This window comes from Phaseolus vulgaris, chromosome 4 (genome assembly GCF_000499845.2).
Source record: "Phaseolus vulgaris cultivar G19833 chromosome 4, P. vulgaris v2.0, whole genome shotgun sequence".
NCBI classification, from domain to species: domain Eukaryota; kingdom Viridiplantae; phylum Streptophyta; class Magnoliopsida; order Fabales; family Fabaceae; genus Phaseolus; species Phaseolus vulgaris.
In genome coordinates, this window is record NC_023756.2 from 4144309 (window position 1) to 4153219 (window position 8911).

General features: G+C 33.0%; 1 pseudogene; it reads right to left on the bottom strand.

Annotated features, from left to right (window-relative positions):
* Positions 1-2870: 2870 nt before the first annotated feature.
* On the bottom strand, positions 2871-4616 carry LOC137836962 (UDP-glycosyltransferase 83A1-like; annotated as a pseudogene).
* Positions 4617-8911: the final 4295 nt, after the last annotated feature.

The window sequence follows — 8911 nt, forward strand, 5'->3', positions numbered from 1 at the left end:
AGAAACCAATTTTTAGATATCAAAATAATTAGTTGCAATAGTAACTAAATTAGAGACCATTTTAGAAACTAAAAAATATTTTAGTTTCTAAATTAGTTTCTTGTTGGAGATCCCACATCGACTAGAGATGAGGACATTTCATTGTATATAAGTGGGTGCAAACCTCAACCTCATGAGCCGGTTTTATGAGGTTGAGTTAGATTTAAAGTCCACTTACTCTATAATATGGTATTTGGTTTTTCCAACCGGAGATACATTCAATTTTCTCTTATAAATTTGAATGACACAACATATTTTATTACAAATTTAAAGCATATATAAGAACAGGTAGTTGCAACTCCTAAGCATTTCCTTAAAAAAAATAAAATTATTTAGAAGTGATATTTGAGTTTGAAACTTTTCCCTCTGAGTCTAAATTTTTACCCAAAAAAGAGAGGAAGAAAAGATTATATTAACTGAAAAACGTTTACATGTCACTTTCTTCCATTATGTTAATGTTATTGTGAAGTAAATATTTGGGAACACAATAAGTTAAGTATGAGACTGATCAAGCTATAATTAACCTAAATGAATTTACTTTATGATATTTTTAGTAAAATTTGTTGAATCATTGTAAATTTTGTTCAATTAATTTGATGATGATGGAAAGATTATCTTCAATGCAGGATCTACATGTCCAATGATCCATCTCTGAACACCAATTAAGTAGAGTTATGCTCCATTGTTCCTCCCTAATTACCAAACAAATAACCCCAAAAATAGATAGTTGATAAAACTATTCCAACAAAATTATTAAAATCTCATCGTAACTTTTATATAAATAAAGGACATATAATCTAAAGTAAAAAAATAAATATAATAATGACCATTAAATCTAAATTTACAATACAATTAATTAAAAACATAATTAAAAATAGTATGTTTCCTTCATATTATTAAATGATCATGCTTCACAAGCATATCACTGTTATAACTTTCCATTTCTTTTTTCTATTTGGAGATACCGTTTTATAAGGATCTAAAGATTATATTGGAAGCACCATTAATTATTTTCTAAAATTTGATAGAATACTTATTGAACATTCAATCAATTAGGTTAGTAACTATATAATCGTTATCAGAATTGAATCAATCATAAATCTAGTTACAATATAAAGTAAATGAATCATTGATAGAATTACTGAATCATTACACTTAATATAAAGTAAATGTTGACAGAACTAGTCATTTATTACACTACACTTAATATAAAGTAAATGTTGGTAGAATAGTGATTTATTACACTACACTTAATATAAAGTAAATGTTGATAGACTTTGATTTATTACACTGCAAAAATGAAGTGTATTAGTTACCACTACAATTATATTATCTATCCGTAAATAATGTTCACCTTCAAGAGAAACTAATGAGTCGGTTAAGTTAATTATAAGGTGATTCTAAAATATTTTAAAATCTTTAAGAGCATACTAAACTTATAATAAAAGAAATATAAATTTACTTACGTTGTTTTTGGGACAATAAAACAAACATTAATATTATATTTTATTTTAAATAAGTATACTTTAGTCTCAATCTAGCTAACGTATATGAGAATAGTAAAATAAAAATAATAAAAAATTATTATTAATGTTTATGTGGATTTAGTTTTTTTTATTAACAACGAATTAATTCATGGACACTTCAGGTGTGTCTCAACCCTTATACAATGTTAAACAACTAAGATATAAACCAAAGGATAAAGAGTATAGAGCCAAACCATCGTTCGTTAATACTTGCACACATCGTTTGTAACTTAGACTAAGCAATACTCCTACAAAATATAAATACTTGCACACACCGTTTGTAACTTAGACTAAGCAGTACTCCTACAAAATATATTGCACTGCACCATATGCTACCACATTGTGATTCAAACTTGAATAAATGATTTAACGAGTTCATTGCAAGTGTTGGTTTTGAATGTAACAAGTATGATACTTGCTTATACTTCAAATTTTTTGTAAAAAACTACACAATATTGATACTGTATGTTGATGACATTGTGATAGTTAGCAATAATATGCTTGAGGTTGACAAGGTTAAGGTTAAGTTGAATAATGAAATTAATATGAAATATTTTGAAGCTCCTAGAAAGATTATGGAGATTGAGATTATTAGACAACATTATGTGTAACATTTGTATGTGTCCTAGGAGACCTACCTAAGGAAAGTTCTTGACAAGTTTGAAATGGTAAACTAGAAACCTGTGTCCATGCATCTCGCTTCTCACTATAAACTAAGTGATGAATAATCTCTTGATAGTGAGGGAAATAATTATATGGATGGTATCCTATATACAACTTTTTTTGGTTATTTTATGTATGCAATGGTTTGCACTCGCCTGACACAACCCATGCCGTGAGCATGCTCATATCAAATCCCGATTGAGCATATTGACAAGCTCTTAAATGGATTCTTCATAACATCAAATGATCAATTAGAAGAGTTTTAATTTATAATGGAGCTAGATGATATGTTAGAGACTTTCCCATAGAGTGTTATGTTAATTTGGACCACACTGAGTATCTGGACACTAAAAAATATCTCAGAGGTTATGTGTTTAATATATATGGTACTACGGCCAATCTACAAAATCTAGCGGTTTTGTCAATCATTGAAGAAAACTATATTGTCATGACATAAGTAGTGAAAGAAACCTTATAGATGACGGGTCTAGTCAAAGAGCTAAAGGTACAAGGATAGGTTGTCACCATATTTCATGACAATGTTTTTTTGATTAGCAATGAATAAATAAAATTAAAGGGGATACTTCAGGGGTATCCCAACCCATATACAGAACCAGAAGTGGACTTATATTTCATGACAATAACAACTTTATACAATTATCCAACAACCAAGTCTACTTTGAAAGAACTAAAACATTAACATCAAGACATATTTCTTGAGAAAGAAGATTGCTCGAGGGTCTGGGAAGGAGATTAAGGTCTCAACAAATCATAATTCACAAACCTTTTATTCTTTTATCTCCATCACAAACCTCTTGTTCTTTTATCTCCATCACGAACCTCTTCAGGTTCTCATAAGATGTACCCCCTTTGGCTATGTTGTTCATAAATTTCTCCTTCGACACCACATACCTAAATTTTATGCTCTCATCATTAAATAATTGTTCTACCTTGGTTTTCAACTCCCCGCGTGACACAACTCCATTTTGATCTTTGTCAATTTCCAACCCAACGTTTAACTCATCACAAATATGTGTTTTGTTGTAAGATTGGTCTCCAAAGTATGGCCAACACAAGAAAGGTACCCCATTGGACAAACCTTCCATGGTAGAATTCCAACCACAATGAGTGAGAAAACATGCTATGGCAGGGTGACTTAAAACTTTTTGTTGAGGAGCCCAATTAACTATCTTACCCTTATGCCCTTGGAATTGATGAGGGTATGCCATTTTATTGTCTTCTCTTATAACCCAAAGAAAAGGTCTATTGGTGAGGTCTAGTCCAAGGGCAAGTTCATTGAATTGGTTTTGGTCAAAAAGAGTGATACTACCAAAGGCAACATACAACACAGAACCATGAGCTTGTTCATCTAGCCAACTCATGCAAGAGAGATCTTCTTCCCAGAATTGCCCCAATGATCTTAGAGTTACATTAGTTTTGTAATGATGATCACTTCTCAACAACGGACCAATTGGAAGGAGACTCGGAACAAGGGTTAATACGTGAGGTTCAAGTTCATGTGCAGTATCACAAAGCCACCATTGGGTCAAATTTAAAGCTGGAGTACAGTGATGCGCCAAGTAATTAAGGTAATGAGAACCATCCATAAGTCCAGCCATGTGAAACCAAAAAAGGGTTCTTGTGTCCATCTCTGGCATACTTGGTGATAATTGAATTGTTCCTTTTGAAGTTAATATGGATCCTGCAATGAAACATGACATAATTGAGAAGTAAAATATGTTTTTAGATGGGCATGGTATTTATTAAAACAGGACCAAACAAAAGCATAAGGTGCCAGACTTTAGAAACAAAAGTATGATAGTGTTCTTACCATCTGAATCTATGATCCCATCATCAACGAGCTTTGGAACACTGCTTACCAAATGAAACAAAGTTGCAGAGGCAGGCCAAAACAGAGCTCCTTTGATTCCCAATTCACAGGCAACGTTCAATATCCATCCCACATGTACATCTGCAACAATGAACCTGATTCTGTTGTCACCTTTCAAATGAATATTATTATTATCCTCTATTAGCTTTTTAAGTGCTTCTGGCATGGTGATTACCATAGAATCACATAGCTTGCCCACGTCGTTTCTGTCATCATTAGGTCCTAAGCCATCTGAGATTGAGACCAACTTCAGTGGCGATTCTTCATCATATTGATCCACCATTGAACTCACCACTCTCTTGTGGTTGAAGTCTGTGTTTACAAATATGACTCTGCATCCATTCTCCACCAGCTTTTGTGATAGGGTTAACATGGGATCACATGCCCTTGACTTGGAAATGGGAAAACTAGCACAGTTGGAATCCTCATGCTATGTTCTAGTGTCTGCCTATTCTTTCAGACCTAGTTTGCACTTCACGGGTATGGCTTTGTTTATATACACTGAAAATATGATTACCAATTGTTATAGATTCATTGGATCAAGGATAATTGGTAAATATCTGGAACCACAAATTTAAGTTTTGTTTTTATCTCAATGAGAGTTGTGTATGATTTAGTTATCTATAATGTTAATAGAAATGTTAAGAATTATGGTTATTGTTTATTGTGTAGCCAAATCATTTTTTTTCCATCTTTAATATAATATGTTTATACAAAATTGAGTTTGCTAGTTGAATTAGATTGTGAAAGTGCTGGTACCAAACAATAAGAAAACTTTTCACATATTGATGAACCCAATTGATTGAAAAGAGAACCAGATGCACGTCCTTGGCCAACTATGCCAGAATTTGCCCTTTCAAAAGCAATGGTGTTGTTGTAACTACCACATCCTATTAAAATTCCAGGGGATTTTTGTTATTCTGCATGCGGTACAGAACCCAATTCTACAGTATGTTCACCATAATGGAAGTAAGCTCTTTCTTCTCCAATTTTCCTAACGATCATGATGAGAGGGGCATGTGGAAGATTTTTCAGCGAAGGGGAAGAGTAAAAGACGTTTTATTTTAAACAGATTAAATGTGAAAGGACAGAGGTTCGGTTTTGTGAGATTTTAGGATGTTGTACATCCACAAGTGGAAGTATATAATCCTTTGCATATATCAGTGATCTGAGAATTTTCATGTTGTCCACATGGACTGTCTCAAAAAGACGTGTCAGATTATGGAAGGCCTCTATTTGCCTCTTGTCATCTGCAACGGGTTAAGGATATGCAATTGTCAATTATGCTTCATTTCTAGATAAATTCTATCCTTATATATACTTACTAAAACTCTCAAATAGCACATCAATTCAAAACCCTTTAAATTGAGTTCAGGCATTTATATATATAAATATGCAAATTAATTAACTTGAGTATAATTGTCCCTACCTACATATTGGTAGCAAAGAACCAGTTGGTTCTTGAGGTGCTCATGAATACTAGTAACTTGTGAGCAAGACTAGATAATTCCCATGCCTCAGTGGTTGATGAAATGGACCTGCAATCAACAAAATTGGGGCCCCGGCTACAAAACTGCACCGCAAGTCCTCCCACAAGTGATTTAGGATATACAATGCTTATGAACCATTCATGAACAACACTATTCAAGTAAATTCAACTCCTCCAAAACGAGTGAATGCGTTGAAAAAAAAAACTGCATTTCCGTTTGTTACATACACAACCTTTTTAAATGAACAGTAAATACACTGTTAATTTCTCATTTTATACATGTACCTACCTTTAAAGAATCAAATTCATACAATCAAAATTTTCTACAGCATGGCAGTAGCCAGCAGGAATAAAAAAAGAATGGAAATATGTACTCAGTTCACTAACATGAATCTTCCTAGTCCCTCCCCATCCCAGTTGATCCACACCCCACACACACACACACTCTTCAATTTACAACATTATCGTTAAACACAAACTATGCAACTATGTTCCGTCGCAGCTTCAAGGTTAACGAATTGCTGGTTGACAAGTCCCTGCGAGAATTGGAACAACAACAACAAAAGAAGGTACAAGACGAATCACGAAGCACGGACCACAACCTCAATCATAAACCATAGCCACAAAGAATGACGGGAACGACGCACTAACGACGAAAAACAAACTGATAAGAAAAATTAGGGTTCCGAGATCGTCAAATAAATCACAAACACCACATGACCAATCGCGGAACATTCTACCATGTTCCGTGCTGGAATAGCAGAAGCACGTTTTCGTGGTGGAGCAGGAGAAGCAAAGGTCCAGTGATGTGCGATGGGAGTTGGACGGAAATAAGAGTAAAAAAAAGAGAAGATGGAAATGAAAGGCGGGTTTAGGGGCTACGGAAGTGAAGAGGAAAGGAAAAGAAAATAAGGAAAAAATAAAAAACAATAGTTTACTAAGGTTTTCAAATAAACTTCTACCCTTTTTTCCAGAGGTTTTCAAATAAACATCGTTAAATAGACTTTTGATATTTAATAAAGTTTAAGTTTAAAAAAACTTTTCTTAATTAAATTTATTATGGAAGTTATATTAATCATTGATAAATAAATTTATTTTAATATAATATAAAGTTATTAAATGAAAATTAATATAAAGTTTTGATTAAATAAATATTTAAAATTAAGTAAACATTTATAACTCAACGAAGATTAAAAAAACTTTCACTATTTTTCAGAGATTAAAATAAATTTTTGGAAATTAATTAAGATTATAAAAAACCTCCGTTATTTTGTGGAGGTTTCAAAATAAACCTTTGGAAATTAATGAAGGTTAAAAAAACCTCCATTATTCTACTAAGGTTTTAAAATAAACCTTTGTAAATTAACAAAAGTTAAAAAAACCTTCATAATTTTGCGAAAGTTTTAAAATAAACCTTTGAAAATTAACGAAGGTTAAAAAAAACATCCGTTATTTTGCTGAGATTTTAGAATAGATCTTTGAAAATTAACAAAAGTTAAAAAAACCTCTGTTATTTTGTTGAGGTTTTAGAATAAATCTTTGAAATTTAGCTAAGGTTAAAAAGCATCCGGTATTTTGTTGAGGTTTTAGAAAAAACCTCCATTAATTAAATCAATCCCTAGGGTTATATTAACTTCCGCTAAATAACCTCCCTTAAAACCTTTTTTGTTGTTGTAGTGTGTAGATGCTGCTGATCTAGAAAAAAAGGCTAAATATTATCTGGATTGGGACATGGAAGATGAGTGTAAATAAACCCAAATACAAGAGAGTTCAGGAGACTAGGAAGGAGTGGAATGGAAACCATAGAACAAAGAAACAACAGAAGGAATAGAGGCAGAGGGACTAACATCAAATGTACGCTTAGGTGGTGGTGAAGGAGAATGAAAGGAGAGTACAAGGGGTTAAGGCACAAGGATTGGTTCATTTCAAAGTTCAGGATGTCCTGGTATGTATACATTATTATTGTTGTCATATATTGATTTTTAATATTAATTGATCAATTTTAATTTCATGATGTTTTATTGCAGACACATTTTGATATTCCTAATGTGGAACCGCTGAGATCGAAGGTGTCATTAAATTTCGTCAGTTTAAGTCACAACTAACTATGAATTATGTTTTTGGACGTTATAAAGGTCAAAATCCTTGTTTAAAGTACACAAATATTGATGAGGAGACATGTCGTTTTTTGTTTAAAGCCGTGAATTTGAAGAGTGGTCGGTAAGTAAGTTACTTAATTATTTTATTTATGGATCATAACATAATTACTTAATATTATTTTATTCACTTTGTTTATTTCTTTTATAATAGGATCGTCGAAAGAAAGCTTAAGACATTGCATTAAAGCATGTGACCCTGCACCTAATGTCTCGTTCAGGGGTATCATAAGCTTGAACAATATTGATGTAGGAAAAGGAGCAATCGAGACATGGGATTGCTTTTGACATTGATACAGGGGTCAACGAACACCACCTACCCGCCGCCAAAAATGGAAGATGGCTCGAATTAAAAAGTCAGGTACATATAGTTTTGAGCAATCACAGATAGTCTCAGAAAAAAATTGTAAGTTATTTTTATCCTCTTTGGCATTTATTTTAAAGCATTAATTATATTAAAAACTTATATGATTTTGGTCTGTTGCAGGATTCCTTGGTTGAGCAAAGCTCCTAAGGTAATTTTGTACCTCAAGGTTGTCAAGATATCCTAGTTGAAACAATTGGACGACCTAAGCACCCTAGTCCTGTACGTGCAATTGGAAAAGTGGTTGGAATTAAAATTTATTTCGGAGTTGCACCACGACATTCATCCTCCTCCCCCCGTTAGAGAGCAAAGCATAAATGATGATGAAGATACAACAAGAATTAATGGAGGAGATGAAAAAGGAAATGATCACATGCGGCTAGAGTTGCGAAAGGATTTTCTATCGCAACAGGTTTGTGCTGAGTCGGTTGAGCCGCTTGTTAGTCTCAATCTCAAAAGCACATAGGGGAGTTGTGCAACTCCTACAACGTCAGAAGGGGATGTCATTGGAAAAGTTTATCAAAAGGCCATTACCTTACACAACGTTCCTCTCTCCCCTGATGTGGTGAAGGTAATGGTGGAACAAGTACGAGTAACTGATGTTCGTGTTCCACTACCTACAAATGAGGTAACCACTCTGGCCGAGGCATTTCAGACATTCACAGCCTAACCCAGATACCTCGTTCGAATTATGCCAAAACCCTCGGTAATAACTTCATTTTGTTATATTAATTTATATTTATGTATTACATCTAATTTAATATAAATGTTCTTTATTTTGTA